The sequence below is a fragment of the Petromyzon marinus genome, chromosome 47, assembly GCF_048934315.1.
Source record: "Petromyzon marinus isolate PM22_M1 ecotype Great Lakes invasive population chromosome 47, UKy_Petmar_22M1.pri1.0, whole genome shotgun sequence".
NCBI lineage: Eukaryota > Metazoa > Chordata > Hyperoartia > Petromyzontiformes > Petromyzontidae > Petromyzon > Petromyzon marinus.
The window spans coordinates 11,179,876-11,204,493 of NC_133713.1; the positions used below are offsets into that span (position 1 = coordinate 11,179,876).

Consider the following 24,618-nt stretch of genomic DNA (forward strand, 5'->3'; position numbering starts at 1 on the left):
GTAGTTTGGGGTCAGTGACCCCAGCGTGACCTCCAAATGGCCACTTGCTTAATCTCAAAGTTAAAAAAAATTGCAGATGGATAATTGCCAGAGGAGAATTTGAGTCGTGGCCATTCACATTCCTTTTAGATATCTGATTTTAAGAAGTGGGTAGTAATACATCATTCTGGCCCAGCAAAGAGTTATCCAAGTATTATGAACGTGCTCAAACATGTTTGTGGCTCAGCATTGTTTGTTTTACAATCTTTAGGTCTCTCATTTGTGTTTCATGGCAAACACTTGACATATCACAATGCGTGTAGGCGTTCTATGGAAACTAGGCTACTTGGAAAATGGGACAAATATTTCTTTGCGGGAACCTTCTGGAAAATGTCTTGAGATCCACTGAGACATTCCTGGCATAAACAAAGCAATAATTATATTAGTAAGCACAGGATCGTTTTTGTTAACAAATCCGTAAAGGTTCGTGAAATAAAATAAGTTTAACATTGAAAGGTCATTTATATGTTGACGATATGCTTCTGTAACATTTGCCAAGCGTGTAAGTTGGATCTCGTGTTCTGGCTAAGGACCTGTATAGTAAGGCCATCCTGTGCGTCTTAATGCATTCTCAACGTTAATTTAAAAAGTCCTCCAAACAAGAACAGATTACAATATATATTCTGTATATATATTGAAATGTGAAAATTAAAACATCGCACAATATTGATCAAACAAATAAGTACCTGGAAAATAAAATTTTAAAGAGATGAACGCGGTAACAATCTTTGGTTGCAAATGTAATTAAATATTAAACGCAATGCATTTGCAACGTGATATATTTTTTTCTCTCTCTCTCACCACGTTTTAAAAGTGTGTGTGTGTGTTGTGGGGAGCGGTAGTGTAGCGGTTAGCGCGCTGCGCTATGAACCTGGGCGACCCGGGTTCGATTTCCGCTCACGGCCAACACCAGTGACGATTATCTGAACCGGTCCCGGGCCTCCCCTAGGTCGACTCAGCCTCAAAATGAGTACCTGGTGTGGTGTGTAAACATCGCCACTGGGGAGACAAAGGCGGTCGGACGTGGTGCTGGCCACCCACCCCCTCGTGTACCGTTCCGGCCTTCATAGGTGCTTGCTAACAGCACTTGCCCCAACAGTCTGTTAAGGCTATATGGGGGATCTTTTTTTTTCTTTGATAGAGACATATTGCGGAAATTAAATCGAGGCCCAATAATGCCATTAGGGCCCGACTTTGCCATTAGGGCCCGAGGTGAAGCACCACACTCCATTCGCAACACGCTCCATTATTGACGAGGGGTGGTGACGCCACTCCGTGTCTCGTACAATTAGCGCAGTAACAGACATTCCTCCGCGATGTAGCCATTTCCCCCGTCTTAACACACACGCGATTCATCACGCGGCATGTAGCTAATTAGGCTACCACTATTTCCTTATATATTTTTTTCTCTCCACGTCTTTATTTTTGCATACTCTCAATAAATGTCTCACGTGATTCTCAAATGTTTTTTTGGAGGGAATGGCCCTGGCAAAGGGAAGGAATACCAAGAGAGAATTGTCGATTAACTGGGAATTTTTTTCCCATTGCATCATGGGAAAAAAAATCGAAGTTCGGTGTGTTGGTGTAATTGAGATTGGCAGTGGACAAAAAAACAATCTCTTCTGAAAAATACCTTTTCTGACTTTGCGCTTTTAATAGCAGAGATTTAGTTCCCATAGTCTAAACAATTAAATTAAGACTAAACATATCATGCTCTTTAGAAGTCAATTAAAGCTGTGTAAGAATGTCAGCTCAATGTCATTGCTAATTTGGGTGATGATTGGAGGCATTTGAAACGCCCCGTTCCAAAAGGCATGGGACTTGGTAGCGGTAGTGTTTATACTCGAGTCATTCTATGTTAATTTTATTTGCCGCCTTAATGCTAAGCCCACTTATTAAATAACACCAGTCTGCCTGCTTATGACCCATTTCGCTACGCCTGCGTGTCACACTCTTTTGACACTAGCCACTAATTACACATGCGTTAATGAAACGTCTATATTATTTTAAATACTAGTTTCGCATTATGTGGAGAAAAGCTTTGCTTGTGGGAAATTACTTTCACTTTTAAGCAGATAAAGGTGCAGTCCTGTCATTCCCGCTCGTGCCACTGCTGGAGAAAGAAGGGTCTCCCGGATGTGTATTTTGCCCGACTATGTCACGATGGAGGAGGCAGTGGGAGTACCCATGCCCATGCTTGACACCGCAACATTCGGTCTGACGTTCGACTCAGCTGTTCTCTGGTCGAACACTTTGAGACTGGGCTCTAAAGAAAGTTGTCTCTGGTGTGGACCAATCAGTTTCAAAGGCAACGCATCATAAACTTTCAGAGCATGTCTTTTTCGCTTGCATGTTCACCACAAGTACTGTGTGTGGTTAATGCAGACAGGATTCCTTGCAAAAGGTTTCAGTTTGGTGTTTTAACATCTTGACACCTTTTGATTTAAAGCTTTCGTGACTGCAGGGATTCATATTATTGGTTCTTTCGGTAAAGTCACGTAGAAGGGAAACAATAAAATAATAAAAACATAAAACAATAAAATTCTCACGACGTTTCGACTGCAACACAAGCAAATTTTCTTGTTGTGGTGTTCACACCTGATGATGATTGCTTGTGTTGCAGTCGATACGTCGTGATAATTTTATTGTTTTATATTTGTATCATTTTATTGTTTCCCTTCTACGTGACTTTACCGAAAGAACCAAGAAAATGAATCTTGACACCTGTCTTATTGCCAGAAAGGGTAAAAGTGTTCTTATATTTTGATACTGGCAAGAAAGTTCGCATGTTGGTGGAACCCACTGACGCTTCTGGGTGGACAGAGAGGAGGATGTTTTTAAACTTGCCCCATGGTTTCAGCTGCGCGGCCGGGGGTTGGGATTGAACCAGCGTTCCCTCCGAATTGCAAGTTCAGTGCCGCTGCTGACAATTACGGGCACAGCAGCAGCATAATGGAGTTTGTATTCATTGATGATAATGATGACATGGTTGCCAAGAGCACTTTTCAACTCGAGCCTTAACCGTCGAAAATTTGCGTGGGATTTTTTAAATGGCGACAATTAAGCAATATCTTTTTCTGTTCCGTGGAAAATGTTTATACGCGTTGCTATTATCGCAATGTTTCATAGCCAAATGCATGGTTGTCACTGGAGCGGCAATATAATCAGTGTCCGGGAAATGATGAAAGGCCGCAACACCCACTACCGCAAACCCACGCTTAGTGAGAAGCCGTGTCCCAGAATGAAATCAGTGGAATGCTGATGAAAGGGGTTTTTTTTACGATTACGGAGAATCAATGAAGAAATAAATACATTATTAAACGTATGACTATTTACATAGCTGAATAGCGAAGGTAAAAAAAATAAACCCGAGCGCACTGAGCCCCGTTCGCTGTCAACTTGTTTGGATTGTTGCGGCCTCCCCTGCAATGGAACCACCGCCAGACCCTCAATTCACGCGGGCCGTGCCACGTCCCTCTCGGGCCCGTCTCGTAAGACGGCGCCTGGCCGCCTTGGACGACGGTGGCCTACTGCTGCTGCTGCTACTGCTTACCACTTGGTGCTTCCTGCTGCTGCTACGTACTACTTGCTACTACTTACTACTTGCTGCTGCTACTTACTATTTGCTGCTACTTACGACTTGCTGCTACTTACTGCTCCTGCTTATTGCTACTGCTAGGGTCCTGGCTGGTGTAATGTTACCTAGGAAGGGTAAAACAAAAAAGCAGGCGCGTCATCATCATCATCATCAGACGCGTCATCATCATCAGGCGCGTCATCATCATCAGGCGCGTCATCATCATCATCGGGCGCATCATCATCAGGCGCGTCATCAATTTCATCAGGCGCTTCATCATCATCAGGCGCGTCATCATCATAATCAGGCGCGTCATCATCATCATCATCAGGCGCGTCCCCATCATCATCATTACCAGGCGCGTCACCATCATCATCATTATCAGGCGCGTCGTCATCATCAGGCGCGTCATCATCATCATCATCAGGCGCGTCCCCATCATCATCATCATTACCAGGCGCGTCACCATCATCATCATCATCAGGCGCGTCATCATCATCAGGCGCGTCATCATCATCATCATCAGGCGTGTCATCATCATCACCATCAGGCGCGTCGTCATCATCACCACCGGGTATTACACAATCGTGGTGCTGCTGCTGCATTGATTGCCCATGCGTACAACGCAAACGCCGTGCTGGGGGATTTCGCACCGGGCCTCACGTGTGCGTTCAGACGGTGCCTTGACCCCCACACCCCATCGTAACTGTGCGTCGAAAGAGGCACATTTAGAGTCAAGAAAGTTGCGGGATTGTTTCCCATAATCAATGTCTTGATATTTCGAATGCTTCGTGAGACGTGGTCATAAATAAAGTGGACTGTTTGCAAAGGGTGGGAGTTTGTTGGGGGAGTGGGGGGTTCCGACTCTATAAAGCGCGTCCATATAAAGCTACCGGACCCATGATTACGGAATTATAATTCGACGGCAGTTTGACCCGGCTAGGCTGAAAGGTTGACGTTAATCGCAGCTGAGACGCTTTTGGGGGGTAGACCTCTCGAACCTCGGTGTGACGCGTGGCCCAAGGCTGTCCATCGCCACGGCGGACACGTGGAGGTTCAGAGGCATGCGACTCGCCAGATACGATCTCCACACTACCACGTGTACGCGCGTGTGTGTGTGGCTGCGTGTGTAGTTTTGGGGAGCTGTGGTGTAGCGGTCAGCGCTGCGCCGCGCTACGAACCCGGCGAACCGAGTTCGATTCCCTCTCACGGCCAATACCGGTGACGATTATCTGAGCCGGTCCTGGGCTTCCCCTAGGTCGACTCAGCCCCAAATGAGTACCTGGTGCAGTGTGTAAACATCGCTACTGGGGAGACAAAGGCGGCCGGGCGTGGTGCTGGCCACCCACCCCCTCGTGCGCCGTGCTCGCTAACAGCACTTGCCCCGATGGTCTGATAAAGGCTAGACAGGGGATCTTTGTCCTTGTACTTTCATCCACCGAGCTCAAAACTGTTGTCCAAGTATCATTCTTTTCATAATCGATTTGCTATCTCTATGCACTCACGCCTCCTCTATACTGTGTATGCGATGCCCTTGATGAATGCGTATAATCTGCACGTGTGTGTGTGCGATTTAACGTGTGCCTTCAGTGTAACCATTTTTTTCTGTAGATATATAATTATATGTATAATACCCCCCCCCCCTTTTGCAATGTAATTAACGCGTGGATGGTGCGTTATTCGGTTCGTCGTACACTATAGAGAGCACACGTCCTGGGCTCCGTCACTCCTGCAAGCCTCCTCTCTCTCTCTCTCTTGCTCTCTAAAATGCCGCACATTCAACGTCTTCATTCCATCTCTTTTTTAACTAAATACCGAAACGGTTAGCTGAACGTAATTTTCCCCTAATTCACTCCCACGCCACCCCCCGCCTCTTTATCTTAGCGTTAGAGTGCCGTGTTGCATCTGTCTGTGCGCGATTGGGAATTATGCATTTACTAACATCACATCGGTGCCAAAAAGAGTCGACGTTAATTTCCGTCAGTTCACCCAACACACATTCACAAAGGGCGCTCTTATTTCATAGTGGCCCGTTTTTAAAAACCGCAGCTCCCCCACCCCACCCACCCATCCACCCTCGGATAAAAATGTAGTTGTCGGATTCAAGTTGCAGGTCCCGCTCCAATAACGAGAACCAGTGGGAAAGAAAAAAGAAATAAAGAGGAAACACAAACACAAACCCGGACAATTCGCGCTGTTTCCTCGCAATTTTTTTTTCCCCCTGGCCAGCGTCTGCGAGAGGCGTCTCAGACTCCGTCAGCCGCGCGTTCTCAACGGCGTCTCCGCAAGGTTCTTTGACCCCCCTCGTGCTCAGCGAAGACCTCGTTCGGCGGTGGGCAACGATGAGGTTAGCGATAGGGGAAGAAATTTGACAGCGACACCCCCCTCCCTCCCTCCCTCCCCCACCTTTTTTGTTGTTGTTGCAAACTTTGTTATATTACTCCCTGAGTGCCAATTGAAAGAAAAAAACACACACACGAATGATTGCTTCTGCCATTTTAAACTAATCAACAACGGCCCGTGTAAGTCCCGAGCATGCTTGACTCGAGAGAGTTGGTGGGCAGTAAATTTCAAGTAGTTGCAGCAAAGTTTGGCACTTGTACGTACGCGTGTTGTATTTTGTGTTAATGCTGCGTCGATAATGCCACGCCGTCGTCGAGGTTTGGAGGGAATACGAATGCTCGTCTCGGTTGTTTTTTTTTGTAAGTTGCGCCTGGGTTCAATTCCCAGTCAAGGACGCTGAAGCCTTGACTGAGATTTGTCTTTTACTGCTGCCTGCGAGTCGCAAAGTAATAGCTATTGAGCGAACGTCAGAGAGTGTACTGCAGCGCGTGCTTGGTTTGACGAGGTGGAGGGAGCGAGTGGGGATTGCAGGCCATTCATCATCACGCGTCTAATGCGGCGGACGGACGACATCTGCGGACAAAGCCAAGGTGCGTGGAGGGGAGTGGAGCGAGATGAGAGGCAGGAGAGTGCGTGGAGGGGAGTAGAGTGAGATGAGAGGGGAGAGGTGGGAGAGTGCGTGGAGGGGAGTGGAGTGAGATGAGAGGGGAGAGGTGGGAGAGTGCGTGGAGGGGAGTGGAGTGAGATGAGAGGGGAGAGGTAGGAGAGTGCGTGGAGGGGAGTGGAGTGAGATGAGAGGGGAGAGGTAGGAGAGTTCGTGGAGTAGAGTGAGATGAGAGATGAGAGGCAGGAGAGTGCGTGGAGGGGAGTGAGATGAGAGATGAGAGGTAGGAGAGTGCGTGGAGGGGAGTGGAGTGAGATGAGAGGTGGGTGCGGTAAGAGAGTGCGTGGAGGAGGGTTTGGGGGGTAACACCGTGGGCTAATTTTGGTGGGATAAAATGTGAGTAACCCCTCCCAACTTCGTTTCCCAACCATTCAGCTATCGTGGAAGAGTAGAATTGGTAAAGTGCCCCTTGACAAGGTGGTAGATACATCATGATATGTTTTGCTACACAAACAAAATATATATTGGTCTGTCGGCCGATTGACCTTCCAGACGTTATGTTAACCAGCAGCATTCGTTTAAACACACCAACACTGAACTGGTTTCTGAGGCTCATCAGTAGAACCAGGTGTGCTAAACAAATGCTGCTCGTTTTACCAGACGTGATTGGCAAGTGCCCTCTTTCTACACCCCGTGCTGTCATGGAAATTAAAAAAATATAGATCTATTGCAGTGACATTTTTTTTGGTTAATGCAATCCATGAAAAAAGGAAATGCTATTCCCAGACATTATTGTCGTGTCAGTGTGCACACGCGCGCACGCTCACATGCGCACGCACATGTACCGCTCTGTTTAAATGACAAATACCCCTCGCGTTGTTGAGGGAAGCAAGCCAGGGCAGATAGTTCATATCAGAGGCAGAGGTTGCATAATTCTGCACTTATCTCTCATGGCCCCTTTCTGTGAGATAGAGCAAATGGCAACAAATTGAGGGCCATCAAAAATCGCTGATACTGAGCCTGTGAAAAACCAGGCAAAATAATGAGTAAACTCTGCAAGGGATGAGCGTTATCTTCACGTGAGGTGGGAGGGGGGGGACAGTAAGCCTTCTTGTGCACCTATTGTAAATTGTAAAAGGGAAATTAGTAATATGGATTATAATAGCTTTTATTTTCGATGGAGCGGAGGCGCAAGTGTTTCTCCCACTGAGCCGTGGCAATGCTGAGTTCGATTCCCGGCAATGGCTATAATTATACGATTAGTGCTGAGTGATGCTTGATCCGATATCTGCCTTCTGCCTTTGACCAACCCACACTGACCCGTGTGATGAAGAATGGACAAACAATCCCCACGACCAGCACGGCATGACCTTCATCCAGCAGTGGAATGATAAAAGGGATGTACATTAATTTAAATGAGGTTATTTTCAGCTATACATATTTTTGCTTTAATTATTTTGTCTTGATATTTTACAAATTCATGCATGATTTTTTATTTAGATTTATCATCAGCAACCATCATCAATCAACTGCTGGACTAAAGCCTCTCCAAACCATCTCCATCTCTTACACAATCATGGATTCATATTTCAATTAAATCAAGATTTTCATTCATAATAACCCAAAAACCTTTATTATGAATAATATTGGTCGCGAAAGCCTACGTGTTAAACCAAGATTTTCATTACCGCCATTTGAGAAGTATTCGGATTTTGATGATTACTTTTTATTCATACAACATCCGTTTTTTTTAGATACACGAATACAACCGTTTATTTAATAAGTGCATCTCGCAAATCTTGCGAACAATAACAAAGCAATAATGTAAAAAGATACCATGCCACTGAAAAAAATTAAATGTCAAAGTATACCGTTGCCACCGCCGTCGTCACGGTTAAGCTGTGTTGTACTCCACGGCAGTGATGGACGCGTGCCAACCCTAACCCCTTGAGAGCCTTTCACGGTTTTTGTTTTTGCTCAATTTTACCGCATTTAAATTTCGTTTGGCCACTGCAGGCTTTCTCCGTGGTGCTGGGCCCCCATTCCTCAGCGATTCCTGCTGTGGTGCGGGGCTCCCTCCCAGCCCGGCATCACCGGGCAATCTTTCAACATCGGTCAGTTTGATTGCGTATTATTTTTCCCGCCGTCAAATCCGCGGGGACAAAATAGAGAGACCTGAATCATTACTCACGGCATATCAATATGACCAACTCCGGCATTCCTGCGAGTTTAAAAATGGAAAGTCCCACATGGTGCGTCGGTGAGGGAGAGAGCATTATTATTTAGCATCCGCAGGATACTAAATCTGGAAAAAGCGTTGTGGGGATCCGGTGACGGCCGTTTATATTAACCGTGCTCAACCCTAGTGTCCGCGTGCTTGAAACAAATAAGTGGAACTGATGGGAAACAGATTTTTGTCAGCATTTTTTGTTTGTTATCATACTTCCCCCCCCCTCGTTTCGTGGCAACAAAGCAAAGCAATAATGGCTGCCCCGCATCTCACCTGGGCTCCTTGTTACACGTGGCCTGAGCGGCAATGGTCCTCTGGCTGGACACTCTCCAGAAGCTGGTGGTAAATTGGAAACAGCTTCTGGTGGAAGGGAGGGTTGTCGTGATGAAACGAGAAGGCCTGGCGCCACGTGGCATTACAGGACTGCAGATCTCTGTGCCGCCCTTGAAGCCTCCTTTATTTGCGGGTAAATGCTGGGCACCTTATGGATTTTGCCATTCAGTGGTGGTCCCAGTAAAGTGTTATGACTTGTCATTGGACAGGGAGCATGATTAACTATTGGGGGGAAGTCTTCACGGATTCAGACGTACCTTTCCAACGCTTTCAAGACACGGAGAAGCATTCGTATATAGTTTTTGTACTTATCATGAAGTGGGCTTTGTACTTGGGAATAATGTTGTCATCCAATTATGACCGTGATGCTTTAACGCGTAACTGTGTCCACATTTCTTGATAGGGGGGAGACAATCATCACCGTCGTCAGACATACTCGGACAAATCGACTTTTCCGTCTATGCTGGGGTGGTGATGGTGATGGTACATTCAGTTTGCTGTACCATTAGTCCATAACTGTACCCAATCACCTTCAAGGTGATATCCCATGTGTCCTCGCTGAATTGTTTTTTGACCGAGAGGTTGCCTACTTTGTTGAACTCCCAATCGCCTCGAGTGATGGCCAGACGATCAGCTCAACAGAACTGATCCGTCTTGACTACGCAGACCCCAATTCAAACCTGTGAATGACAAAGGGGCTGACTCGACGCGGCCACCCTAACAGAGAGTGGCGAAGCAAAAACGCCACCGCGGACCGGCTTCTTCCTCGCGAGGGCTCGCAGTGCGATGCGGTCATTCACGCTCGCCGCCGCCACGTGCCTTGGGGAGGCCGTATATATGGAGAAGACTGTGACCTATGCACTATGGAGACTGCCAGAGGCATGTGACGGCAGCGAACATTGATGGTTGTACTGTACCGATGTGTGCTCACGGGGAAGATACCGGTCTGCAGTTACAATACACTTTACATTTATACGGCGTCTGCCAGACGCTGTACAGGGGGCAATGGAAAAATAAATAACCAAACGCACCTGAGAACAGACGAGTCTTCAGTCTTGTCCTGTTCAAGGGCCCGAGTGTCTCAACCGCACCTCGTTCAAGAGGAACAGAATTCCAGATATTAGGAAAAGAAGACCGACCTCCCACGAAAAAAAAGGTGACCGTGAGTTTTGTAAGAAGGAGGCCTCTATGGCCGTGCCCCTTGTGTGTCTCTCTCTGCCGCCCCGTTCGTAATGGCCACGTTCTCCCAACTCTTTGAGCTGCCGGCGCTCTTAACCGACAAGAGTGGTCACACAATCGGCTCCTTTGAGATGACGGTCTGGATAGCGGGGCCGAGGGTTTCTGTCCGTGCAAATGCGGCGCACACACGCCCGTGCGCGTTGTAAACAAAAACAAAAAACCAACGCAGATGCAAAGAACAAAAGCAGGCATGACAAGTTTAGTGTGCGCAGGTTGACCTGCGCGAGCGTTGAGAACGAACACGTTCATCCTTAGTTGTTGCCATTGGCTTCCGGTTACCAAACGAATACATTGTAAGGTCGCACTCGTTGCACCCAAAGTGCTTGCCACAAATTAACCATAAAACCTTGCTGCTGATCTCGTCAAGGAGCATAACCCATCACGCGGACTCCGCTCAGCCTCGCAAGCGGCGGATTTTGGTTGGCCATCGAACAAAAGCGGCGGTGACCGCATCGCGCGGCGCTTTCAGATGCGCTTCTGCGGCCATCTGGAACGCTCTTCCTTCCGGGATTAGGAAGCCACTGGAGCTATGCACTTTTAAATCGTCTAGAAAGCTAATTTCTTTAAAAATGCTTTTTGTGTTTAGTTTGTTGTCCTTCTCCCTGCACCTCCGATTAGCCACGGTTGACTACGTACGGCGTGAAAGAAGTGGAACGTACGTGCATCGAGGGCAGCGTGGCACACCATTCTCTCCCTCCCGTAGCCACGATCACTACACCGAATACTCGAGTCGCGTTTGGCTGAGCCGACCAGACAAAAGCGAAGGCATCCACACATTGCGCTTGCACAGGCTGCTGCTGTGGCGTTTCCAATTAGCGAGCGCCTATGAATGGCAGCATAGCACACAGCAGAGGCGGCATGTCAAGCACCGTACATGCCCGGCTGCATTTTTTTCCCACTGCTGATGCTGGCAAAAAAATGTATTGGAGTCAGCCTAGGCGAGGCGCGGTCCGGGTTCAAGTACAAAACAGCACACGTTAGCGAACTACACTTTTACAAGTTTCGTGGAGGTCTAGAAACTGTTTTATACAAGGCTGGCATGCAATTGCCTACCATTGCAAACCGTGTTACACAATGTTTAACAATCGCATTGTTCCTTCTTTGCTGCTGCTGCACTCTGAGTCTGGAACTCCCTCTCTCCAGCCCACAGTGCTGTCGACTCCCTGCCCTGGTTCAAGTTCAGGCCTAAGACTTCCTTGTCCCCCTTATATAAAGTTCTTCTAACCACATCTTACTTTACATATATAAACAATGTTCGCCGGGTGGCGGCGGTGGCAACACACGCCTGTAATCCAGCACTGTGGAGGCCAAGGGTTGGTGGATCACACAATTGTTCCAGTGGGTGTCGAGGTGGTATACCCTGGCTCACCACTGACAGTACAAATATGTGGACACCACATCTCTTCCGTCTGTATGCGATAGAGTGTTTCTCCCTCGCACGCCACGCGGGTTTCCTCCGGGTGCTCCGGTGTCCTCCCACACGTACAAACTCGCTAAGTGGTCAACAACACCTCAAGATATGAAGAGGACCGCGGAGCTTGGGCAATTGTTGGTGCCTTCTCGCCGCGTGCGTGGCTGCCTTCTCACCCGTCTGTGGCTCCTCGTGCCTCCGAGTCGTTCTCCCTCTTCTCTTAGAGAGCGAGCGAATTCTGCGCTCGTTACAAGTCGAGCATCGTAATTATTATAAACATCTCCCCTCTGCCCCTGCAATCGTGCTCGCCCCGTTTTCTGTGGTGCCTCAAGAAGGAGCCGCTACGTACAGACGCATCCACTCGGTGGAAATTACACGAGGTGGATTGTTCCAGCTGGATTTTGGAATATAAGATCATCCATACCAGGAAAAGCAACTATTCATCATCTAATTGACTAAAATAAATTCTTACAATCGCGATATACGTGTCGAAACTTGCAAATGAGAACCTATTATTTCCAAGCATATGCTAATGTGTAAGCTAATGCTACCTTTAGGCTAATGGGGTGAACAAGGCTGTACAAACTAGGCAACAAGAAGCCGTTCAACCGAGACGTTAAAAACGAGACCATTTGTAACCTGAATCAAATCATGACCCCAAAAATGTGACAATTCATTAGCTCGCCTCTGGGTGGGTGAGCGGATGATTGGTTGGGTGGGTGGGGTGGGTGGATGGGTGGTTGGGTGGGTGGGGTGGGGTGGGTGAGTGGTTGGGTTGAGTAGGGTAGATGGGAAGGGTGAGGTGGGTTGGGTGAGGTGGGTGGGAAGGGTGGGTGAGATGAGTCAGGTGGGCGGGTGGGAGAGGTGGGTGGGTGGGTGGAATGAGGGGGGCAGGTAAATCATTGCATGCCTAATGCAAACCCTTTTCGGTGTCACTTGCCAGTTGCCTTGTCAGATGTCCGAGTGTCAGTTTATTTACCGCAGAACTTTTTTCCTCATCAGCCTGCTGAGGACATCGTGCTTCCAGCTGTCACGGCAGAGGGGGCCTGGCAGACGCAGGCGCTCCCAATTCATCATCTTTCAAGATTCGCGTTTCTCTCCTTAAGCCCCGTGGAAGTGTGCTCCGATTCGTGGGCGCTCTGCTGTGTCCGCGTCAACACAAACCCCTGGCAAGAGTTCGCGACGGCTGCTGCTGATTGGGTCCTCCCTATTTCAAAACAACCAAAAAATATATATAATCACGAACCGGAATGCGTAACACGTCGCCCCGAGGCTTAGCGCTTTTGTTTTGTTGCCAAAATGCTTGTCAAAGATAAAATATATAACGCCACCAGATCAGCTCGTATAGCGCCCCTTTAGAAGGAAACCTTCTAGATTTATACCTGACGGGCGAAGGCAGGCTATGTAAAGCCAAATTGAAAGCAGTGGCATCGTGTGTGCTATTTGCTAAAACAGTCGCAGTGGGATAGGGTGTCAGAATGGATCGTGTGCCAAACTGCTTTAGTGGTGATCAGTAAAGAGGATTGTTTTTTTTGTTATTATCTTGTCAAGCCGATGACAAACATTTATTTTTTTGTTTATGGGTCGCTGAAGTAGCCGAAATCCATTTCGAATGCTGAGTTGCCGGCTGTCGTTTTTCAATTCTGGAACCTTTGCCCGGAGTCATTTTCCCTCACTGTCTTTTGAGAAGCGCATCATGAAGTCGTGAAGGTTTTTTTTTATTTTTGCTCGATACAAAACTACGTATCCATCTTTTCCGGAGCATATGGAAAAAAAAACAAGCCTGCCTCTGAAATATAAAACATTGAACACTTGAACTGGAATAGCATTAAACAGGAAAAGGTGAAAAAAGACATGTTGAGTTAACGAGTTCCCCAGAAAGTTGAGGAATTGTTCAAAACACTATTATAAATCTATTAAATCGCATTATATTGATTCGGGGGGAGCGGTGATGGAGTAGTTAGTTTGCACACTGTGCCAAGAACACAGCGAGTCAAGTTCCAATCCCAGTCACGGCTAACATCAGTGGCAAGAGACACATCACAGCTCTGCTGAGACACTCCGCTCCCCCCCACACCCCTTCACACTCACAGACTCGCAATGACCTGGTATGGTGAAATATGGTCAAACAACCCCCATGGCCAACACTGTATGGGGAGTCCGTCATCATCCAGCTGAGGATTGACACAACACGACACAGTCATCCTATTGATATATTAGACTGACAGAAAAATACTTTTAACGTTTGCCGAATGTTCTATATTCGAGTTTTCAGTCCATGTTGTTTGACCGCAGACATGATTATTGAATAATTAAAATTTCGGAATAAGAAAAAAAAATCTCTTGTACTTTGTATCATTGGTGGGAGATACAGTGCATGACCATACTTCACCACGCTGTTGATTACGGGTCGGGGAAGACGTTCGCCTGTAATGCGGAGCGCAGTACTCCACACTCGCGAGATTCCTGGCTTCAAGCGTCAGCCCAGCATGCGTCCACACAGCTCAGACGATGCCCGATTATGAGGCTGTTTTTCCCTGTCGAAAGTCATCCCGAACAATATACATCATCATCAGCAGCCATGGTCAATCCACTGCTGGATCGACACCTCCCTAAGCCGCCGCCGACACATCTCAAGATCCTGCAGGCGCGGCAATCCAGGCGACGGCCTGCACGTGAGATCATTTCATCGCTCCATCTCCTCCATCTTCTCGGTTGGAATTGTCTCTGTGTTTGTATATGTGGATAGCCTCATGAGGCTATCTGGTTTAGCAATCATTGGAAGGATTTGATAAACCATTTCGGGTCTTAATTGATTGTTCACACTTATGGTGGCTTTCAGACAGCATACATTAATTTTTCGTCTCCCCCCTCCTCTTTTCCGAACATAGATGGACTCGTCCATCTAAACAAACTGTCAAATCGCTATCCGTAGTGCTAACGTTTAAAAATAAATAAATACAAACCGCCACTTCTTTCAAATGTTCTTGCCGTTGGTTTTCACACCTGATGATGACTGCTTGTGTTGCAGTCGAAACGTCGTGAGAATGTTATTGTTTCATATATTTTATTATTTTATTGTTTCCCTTCAACGTGACTTTGCCGAAAGAACCAAGAATATGAATCACTGCAGTCACGAAAGCTTTAAATCAAAATTTACTATTTTACTGTTTATATTTAACTATTTGCGTATGTATATATGAATATTGAACTTCTTTCGCACGGTACGTAGCTAATCGTGCGAATCGGAGGTGCGGGGAAGGACAGCAACCTAAACACAATAAGCAGTTCTAAAGAAATGAGTTTTCAACCTAGATTATTAGATTTGCTATGTATATTGTATAAGCTACTTACAATACTCTGTGATAGCCCATGTTGTAATTATGTTACTATTTTGCAACGGTGATGTACCATGATGCATCTTACATCTAGATTGAAAGCTCACGCTTGAGGATGGCAGGTGTTTAATGTCGCTCTACGGAGAGACGAGAGCTCTTGTTCTGCTCGCGTGCTGCCACCGGTCAAGTGTTTATCCAGACCAGTAGGTGCGCCATGGTCCCTGTCTCACGGCAGCCACGGGTGTCAAGGCAGGAGGCGAAGAGAAATGTGTAGTCCGAGTGTGAATAAAGGGGGGGGGGGTACATTAGGCCCAGCTTCTCCATGACGATGCAGATCGACGCCAAAAAGGATTTGGGAAAAGAAGCCAACCCGGCACTGCGGATTCCCCTTGAATCTCGGACCGCGTGGCGCCCCAAGTGCCCAAAGATCTTCGGATCCACAGTTGGCCTCCTCAGCCACCTCAAGAGCCACCACCAGACCCGATGGACGTCATCCTCAAACTACCGACGACCACGTCGGCAGTGCGGCAGGGGTGCTGCCTGCAGAGCCGCACGCAAGACAAGCAGCTCCGATGGGAAGGTGCTGGCATTTGAGCTCACGAGTCTGAGGCCTGTGACTCTGTAGGTCTCTAGGTGTCTAAGAGTGGATGATGGGGTACTGTCAGGGCAGATCTATGGGTCTCTGTGTGAGTCTATAGGTCCCTGTGTGAGTCTATAGGTCTCTAGGTATCTAAGAGTGGATGATGGGGTACTGTCAGGGTAGGTCTATGGGTCTCTGTGTGAGTCTATAGGTCCCTGTGTGAGTCTATAGGTCTCTAGATATCTAAGAGTGGATGGTGGGGTACTGTCAGGGTAGGTCTATGGGTCTCTGTGAGAGTCTATAGGTCCCTGTGTGAGTCTATAGGTCTCTAGGTATCTAAGAGTGGATGGTGGGGTACTGTCAGGGTAGGTCTATGGGTCTCTGTGTGAGTCTATAGGTCCCTGTGTGAGTCTATAGGTCTCTAGGTATCTAAGAGTGGATGATGGGGTACTGTCAGGGTAGGTCTATGGGTCTCTGTGTGAGTCTATAGGTCCCTGTGTGAGTCTATAGGTCTCTAGATATCTAAGAGTGGATGGTGGGGTACTGTCAGGGTAGGTCTATGGGTCTCTGTGAGAGTCTATAGGTCCCTGTGTGAGTCTATAGGTCTCTAGGTATCTAAGAGTGGATGATGGGGTACTGTCAGGGTAGGTCTATGGGTCTCTGTGAGAGTCTATAGGTCCCTGTGTGAGTCTATAGGTCTCTAGGTATCTAAGAGTGGATGGTGGGGTACTGTCAGGGTAGGTCTATGGGTCTCTGTGTGAGTCTATAGGTCCCTGTGTGACTCTGTAGGTCTCTAGATATCTAAGAATGGATGGTGGGGGACTGTCAGGGTAGGTCTATGGGTCTCTGTGTGAGTCTATAGGTCCCTGTTTGACTCTGTAGGTCTCTAGGTGTCTAAGAGTGGATGATGGGGTACTGTCAGGGTAGGTCTATGGGTCTCTGTGTGAGTCTATAGGTCCCTGTGTGAGTCTATAGGTCTCTAGGTATCTAAGAGTGGATGGTGGGGTACTGTCAGGGTAGGTCTATGGGTCTCTGTGAGAGTCTATAGGTCCCTGTGTGAGTCTATATGTCTCTAGGTATCTAAGAGTGGATGGTGGGGTACTGTCAGGGTAGGCCTATGGGTCTCTGTGTGAGTCTATAGGTCCCTGTGTGAGTCTGTAGGTCTCTAGGTATCTAAGAGTGGATGATGGGATACTGTCAGGGCAGGTCTATGGGTTTCTGTGAGAATCTATAGGTCCCTATGTGACTCTGTAGGTCTCTAGGTATCTAAGAGTAGATGGTGGGGGACTGTCAGGGTAGGTCTATGGGTCTCTGTGTGAGTCTATAGGTCCCTGTGTGAGTCTGTAGGTCTCTAGGTATCTAAGAATGGATGGTGGGGGACTGTCAGGGTAGGTCTATGGGTCTCTGTGAGTCTATAGGTCCCTATGTGACTCTGTATGTCTCTAGGTATCTAAGAGTAGATGGTGGGCTACTGTCAGGGTAGGTCTATGGGTCTCTGTGAGTCTATAGGTCCCTATGTGACTCTGTAGGTCTCTAGGTATCTAAGAGTAGATGGTGGGCTACTGTCAGGGTAGGTCTATGGGTCTCTGTGAGAGTCTATAGGTCCCTGTGTGAGTCTGTAGGTCTCTAGGTATCTAAGTGTGGATGGTGGGCTACTGTCTGGACTGTCAGGGTAGATATATAGTTCTCTGATTTTAGACAGTTACCAAAACCTATTGAATTTTCGATTTGTAAAATGGGCATTCAAATTCTGCAGGCTGAGATTTGCTTAGCTCCTGCGAGATAATCTGAGAAAGTTACCCGCGTGCAGGCATATTCAATTGAATTTATTAACACGGAAATGTTTTCCCGGTTAATTCATTGTAAAAAATTATACGGCTGGAATGCTGAATAAATTACAGGTCGGGTTTTCTTGTTTTGGATTCAGCATTGCTGCTTGCCCCTTGGCTTTTTTTCTTCATCTTTGTTCGTTAAATTAGAACACTTGACCGTGATTTGCAATTCATGTTCACGGCCTCTCTCGTGACCTGGCCGTGGCACAGGTCATGATTCCAGGTGTAAATTACGTGCATAAAACAAAAGGTGATATTTCCATTCGGAGTATTTATTAACGCACAAGATATCGAGCGTTTTTTTTGGCCATCGGGGCATCAATTCAAGAAAGAGATCATCCTGAATATTTAGCAAGGCAGATATAGTAAAAAATAAAATTGCCATATCCCACTTTATTATTTTTACTACTACTTAAGTGTGATAGTGGGGTGGGGAGTGGGGGTCAATCGGGTGAAATATCAGCGGCAGAACGTGACATTTCAAATGCGCGCTGACTTGCAGTGCACGTGCGCCTCTCTAATTGACGCGGCGGTCGTATCGAGAAGAGCTGAGCCCTTGTCGCGAGAGCCCTGTCCCTGGCACATTCGTCAACGCACAAATTGCAGAGAGCCCCGCACGGTGGGTGGAGGGGGCTCGGCGCGGGGCGGAGGGGGGGAGTGTGGCGCACGACCGCCAATTATACAGGGGGCTCACGCTCTTGGATCGCCGGGGTACCGTGCATCGCCACCACGGCTTCTGCGGGAATCACAGCCACGTAGATCCCCGCACTTGCGGCCATCGCTCTCAAGTTTACCGAGACGGGAGCGCGGCGCTCATTCATTATCATGTAAACATCGAGGCACTTTCAGTTTGAAGAATTGGCGCTCACTTGTTACGGTTTGTTAAATTACCCCGGTTATTTTTTTTTGCGTGTGGGTCCCTTTACGCCGTTGCCCTGTCGCCGTTTGACCGGTCGCCGCCTTTCCGTTATTGATATCCCCGGCGAAAGTGAATGTTAGCGGGCAAGCGTCTGACGAGGCGGAGATGCGCGTGGGATAGATGCAGCTTTGCGTCCCGTTGTTCGGCACAGGCCATTAGGCGCGCGAGCAGCCGTAAATGACTGCTGTTTACCGGAGTCGTAGCGAGCGTCTTGAGCTGCCGTCAAACGCAACGGGCACGTCTAATGGACATTCGTTGTTTTTCGGTAACAAGGCTACGAATTATTGAAGTCAGGAACTGAAGCATAATTTTGGAAATTTGATTAAATTACGTGACAGGCCCTCGTATAAAAATGGCGTTCCTATCATCGCTTTCATTTAGTCACACAAATTGTGGCCTGAGGCAATGCTGAGACACAATCATCATCCACAATTTGGGTAATATATTCCAAACATTGAGCTTTTTTTAAGAGATGCCATTTCACTGTTTGCCTTTTTTTACATAAACATTGCAAGGAGAGAGAGATAAAGAGGGAGAGAGAGAGAGGCAATGAGAGGAAGCTCCCCATTTGTGGCAAATTTCAAATCCATCATGTGATAAAGCAAAAGTCATACTGTGAAACGATCTAGTCCACACCATAGAAATGTGGAATTTCCACCAACGGAAATGCTCACTGTCCCACACTTATTTGAGCCAGAAGGCACTTATCACTTGTGCGCTGTTGGTATTTTGAAGCATAGTTGATGTTTGTATTGGGCTGTGTAATGTTTTACTGAACTGCGTTGTGTTACCCGTGACTCACAAATATTTCTTCAGAAACGCCGGCGATGGCAGCAGTTTTATAACTATTTTAATCCTTCGCCTCTGCAACTGTTTCCGTTTTTGGACTAAATTGTGGCCAAAAAAACCGAATCAGCCACGAATCGCAGCGTGGGCTGCGAAAACCAAAGCGCTCTATGGCTATTATCTGTTAAAAAAAACACATAAAAACTACTGTACCCGTGAAATGATGGAATTTTTCATAAAACATGTGGTTTTTTCATCACGAGTTGGGCCAGAATGAACAGGAAAGCCGGTGGCCAGGTAGATCGCACGTCTAATGCATCATGAAATGGTAGCGCACAGGCTGAGCGCAGGCAAGTGCTGTAGGCTCAGGGAGAGCTCAGCTGCGCCGGCGTTTCTGAGCCACGGCACATATGAAATTCCTGGTCAATCCCCAGTGCAAATAGGCACACACATATACATGCATATATACGCGCCTGCGCGCACGTGCGCGTGAGATACAGTGTAGGATGCGCGGAACGCATGAGAGTGGTTTCCCTGCAGGGATGTGGAGAGAAGGGAAACATTAGTGAAAATACGGAGACATTGAAGACATGAACGCTGAACTAGGCGGGGATTTGGCAGGGATTACACAGCAATGCACATCATTTATGGCTCTCCTGTGTGCATTATTCTCTCCGCTGACATTTATCAGATGCCCATAAAAACCCGTAATTGGAACGAGTGCGTAACATCCCAAGCATTGTTTAAGAATCTGTTGACGGTTCACATTCTGTATACAAATAGTTGAGACTGCATATGATGTATTTTTACATATATTGTTATTAATATTAAGCACCTTTGTCAATCCACTGCTGGATGAAGGCCTGACGCGTCAGTCATGGGGATGGTATGACCACGCTTCCACACTGACCATGCTCCACACTGGCCGGTGTGGCTTGGTGAAGTTACCACTCGCCACTGATGTTAGCCGTGGTTCCAAGCACAGTGTGCTAACCACTTTGCCACCACTCTCTCCAATACATCTGTGATAAATGCGAGCATATGTTTTTGCGTTCGCCGTTCCCTTTTTTTTCATTTAAGTGTTGAAGTGAATATAGCCCCCATCTAGTGGCTACAGGAATCACATGAACCAAATACGTATGACATGTATATACAAATAGAAACGATTTATTTTTGCACACGCAAGGTGTAAGGATCAATGTTAATCGACGAATGTATAATAATGATGACGCCTCTACCACGCAGCCTGGCCATGGGGCAACAGGACGATGGCCGGTGGCCAAGACGAACCACGTGGGTGCCAGGCAAAGGAGAGGACACTCGGAGATGGAGCGATCAGAGCGGCTGTTGTGCAGGAGCTCGATGTATGTTTGCACCGTGCGACCTTGGGAAGGCTTCGTCCAGCAGTAGACAGCTAATGGATGACTGTGGCGATGGCAGTGCTGGGTGGCATTACCGCCGTCTCATTCACAGGCAGGATAATTCCCTGGCGGTGGCAGCAGCAGTCTCGTCGGGGCCACCGCATTCCCGCGAAGCCGCTAATCAAATGTGAGTCCGCTATTTATGCCGCGCCAAACGTTACCTTTCAAGTTACGCACACACTGAAATAATAAGCGACCCTTAAACGAACCAAGGCTGTGCAGTTTCCAAACGTTCTGCTTGTCTAAACAGAGGTAGTGGAGGGGGGTTGTTGTTGTTGTAAAGGGAAGTGATGGGTGGTGGGGGTGGCGGCGGCGGCTGCGGAAAGAGATGTTAGTTCATTATTTCTTTCACCAATTGTTTTTCTCGTTCTCCTCCCCCTGTAGAGCAACAGCCGAGGCTGAGATCATTTGTTCGCGGCGTCGGGGATAACCCCAAGACGGGCGGTGACTGTGGGGCCCGGGAGCCACCGCCACGAGCCGCCTGCCTGGCGGACATCTCTCGCCTGGCAGGGGCAGCGTCGCCTCCCTCCCCCGCACTCGCTCCTGAGCCCCTTCCTGATCAAATAATTGCCGTGATTTTCGACGTCCGTCCCCCACCCACCCTCACTTCCTGCCAGCGCGTTACAAATGCCAGCGGATTTAAGTGCGTCTGTGCATGATAACAGAACAGCAAAAATGGAACAAAGTAAGTAAACAAAAATTGGCTAAAGCTATTTTGGTTCCGAAGGGGGGGTGGGTGGGGGGCTTCGGTGTCCATTTTGTAAGAAAAAAAATAATCCCCGTGGTTTTTGTGTGCCACTTACTGAAGGATCCATTTACCGCAAGTTGTTCATTCGTAAGTGTTTGTGGGGTTTTATTTTTTTGCTTCAAGGAGCTATTCTTCGAGCAGACGAAGGTTTCGTTTTGTTAAAGCGAATTGAGAACGGGAAGGGACAATTGGCACGTGTTCGGATGTCTCGAGCGTGGCTCTCAGGTATGCGCGCCCCACCCACTTAAAGGGACAACCCGAGATCCTGCGCACAAATACATTCTAAGTACCCGTCTAAAAATAATACATTCTAAACGAACGGTTGTATGTATTGCCGTAGCAAAGAAATGCCTTTAAAGCAATCCCGCTCAATTGTAGACCAGCGAATCATCACCTCGTGTGTTTTATTAAGGGACGGCGCGATTTTTGTTGGGACGGACCTGTCATGGATTATTGATGCACATCTGAAACAAAGGTTGGTTGATCAGCAGTCCTCGTTCATCTGCAGATGGAGATCCAAGTAACTTGGTGTGGCATCCCACGCCGTCTGTGTTGCCTCCCTCTCTCAAACCAAGGTCGCGTTCACAATGCCGCTGCCGTAAACGGGACGTCATTGCCCTGGTTTTCCAAGCGATCCCAGATTTTTTTTCTGAGGATGTCGTTAAAAGGCAAATTCCGCAGCCCTGTGATTTGCATGCCGACGCCACTGCTGGTGCAGGCGCCTCCACTCGAGAGAGAGCTCTAGGGAAAGTCCCTTCGACAGGGTATATTGCTCCACGCCGGCCAGGTGGGATACCCACACTTTACCCCACCACACGTGCCCTGCCAATGGTAGAACTGTGGTGAACCCATTGATACTGCTGGGTGGACAGATTTGGGTTGGCGGTGGTGGTGGTGGGGGACACCTCCATTGTTTTCAACTGCTGAGATTTTCTCAGCTCCTGCGAGGTCGTCTGAGTAGGTTACTTACCTGCGTGCGGAAATATTTCCCCGGTTTCTATGTTGACATCAATAAAGCACATAATGGCCCGCTACATCGTTCGTTGCTGGAGATTTCAATTGAAAACGGTTGTTTAATACGGCACGCAACGTTCATCGTTCAGTTGAAGAGCTCGCTAAGATGCTGTTTGTACTTAATTATTATAATGTGCAAACCTCCACTGTGTTATTAATGAGGCTTTGTTTAACCATACTTCACCACGCCGGAGAGTGGAGATATGTGAAGAGGACGGGTGCCCAGCATCGGTCGTGGCCGGACTAAGCTAGTGCGGGGCCTGTAGCATGATGTTATAAAGGGGCCCTAAATAAAACAAAACACACACATTAAAACACACATTTTTTACTTGCATAGTAAAGTAATTGTATTTTTTCATTTGCTATACAACCAGATAATACGACAAATCGCTGACCTTAAACACCCAGTCGTTCATAAAAGTTGAAGGCGGTATAGTACTCTAGTGATAGAGCAAGTGCAGAATCACTGAAGCGGAATTGATAGCTTGAGAGCGTTTAGCGCGGGGCCCTTGAAAGTGCGGGGCCCGTAGCATGTGCTGCTTTTGCTACTAGGAGCATCCGGCACTGGGTCGAACCCAGGTGTCACCGAGTCGGTCAGCTGCGCGGACCGCTCCCCTGCTCTGTCTTTACACGCGGGACTGCACTACGACCAACTGAGGACCACGCGGCAAGGCGATCGGTGGGGTAAATCGTGGACACCCTTGCCTGTTGTGACTCACGAGGCTTGCCTTGACACATTTGGCTAAACGTTCCCTTCAAAACACGACGGCCTGCCGTGGCGTGCGTACACGAACAGGGCCCATCTCGACGCAGCACACTAATCGCTATAATTCTCACAGTCCGTGCGCGACGTGAAATACGTCAACCTAGAGCGCGCATCTCAGCCGTCTTTGCAGCGCAGGAAGAAGTGTGCTGGCCGGTCAAGGCAACGGACGCGCCGGGCACAGAAGCCGATCGATTGAAACGCACAATATTTGTATGGCTGTCAAATCGTTATTAGACATTACAAGGGCCGTTTAATTTGTTGTTTAGATACGATGTAAATGTGCAGTGGACATGGACACGAAGCCTATAAAATGCGTAAATCATATTTATATATATGGGGGTGGGGGGTGCGGTGACACAGTCGTTAAAGCGCTGCGCTGTGAATCTGCGCACCAGAGTTGGATTCCGTGCCATGGCGAACTCAACTTGCGAGTGATATCCAAACCAGCCCTGGGCCCCCTTCCACCGACCAGCACGCTGCAGTATGGCTCAGCAACTCCACGTGGCCAGCACGCATGGGGAGTCATTCATCCAGCAGTGGATTGGCAAAGGGCTGTAAGCAACAGTAATCGTAATGTAGGGTAGAACCTCTCTTAACGACGGTCATTGGTATAGGAATAGGTTTTACCCTTTTAACTGGCACAAAAACTGACACCTTTATTCAAGGCATCATGTTTGCAATGACCACAACACAAGCAGTCAAAATGCAAACAAAAAAGACAACTCTGATAATAATATGCACTGTCCTTGAATTTGATTGGTCCACACCCGAGACAGCTTTTCTTAGAGCCTAGTCTCCATTGGTGTTGGACCAGAAGACGCCAAAAGGCGTTCAGTTGTACGCCTTTTGGCGTACGCCTTTTGGTGTCTTCTGGTCCAACACCAATGGAGACTAGGCTCTAAGAAAAGCTGTCTCGGGTGTGGACCAATCAAATTCAAGGACAGTGCATATTATTATCAGAGTTGTCTTTTTTGTTTGCATTTTGACTGCTTGTGTTGTGGTCATTGCAAACATGATGCCTTGAATAAAGGTGTCAGTTTTTGTGCCAGTTAAAAGGGTAAAACCTATTCCTATATCTTGTTTCTGGCAAAGGAGGTCTCATAATGTTGACGGTCATTGGTTCCACGAAACGGGTCGTTTAGTGATTTTTAGTTGCTAAGCGAGTACAGGAAATACAATTTAAAGGCTTAATTCGTTCCGATACCATCGACATTTACCCTTTTTCAACCAAAAAAAAGGACTTCATAATATTTAAACAACGGATAATAATACATAATACATTATAAACGCAAAATATTAGCATAAACATGGTTAATCAAGGCATTAATATTTACTGTACCTATTAAAGCCAGTCGTTAACAGGGAATTGGTTGGTAAGCAAACACATTGGGCTCTATGGAGGCACAATACTACTATACACTACACTATACACTACAAT

General features: G+C 47.5%; 1 long non-coding RNA gene across 2 annotated transcripts in view; it reads left to right on the plus strand.

Moving 5' to 3' along the window:
- LOC116952518 (uncharacterized) overlaps window positions 1–24,039 on the plus strand; it is a 64,725-nt gene extending 40,686 nt beyond the window's left edge. For both annotated transcript variants that reach the window (XR_012947058.1, XR_012947059.1), the window contains 2 exons: window positions 20,477–20,779; window positions 21,037–24,039. This is a non-coding gene — a long non-coding RNA (uncharacterized LOC116952518). The remainder of the gene's footprint in view (window positions 1–20,476; window positions 20,780–21,036) is intronic.
- The last annotated feature ends 579 nt before the right edge of the window (window positions 24,040–24,618 follow it).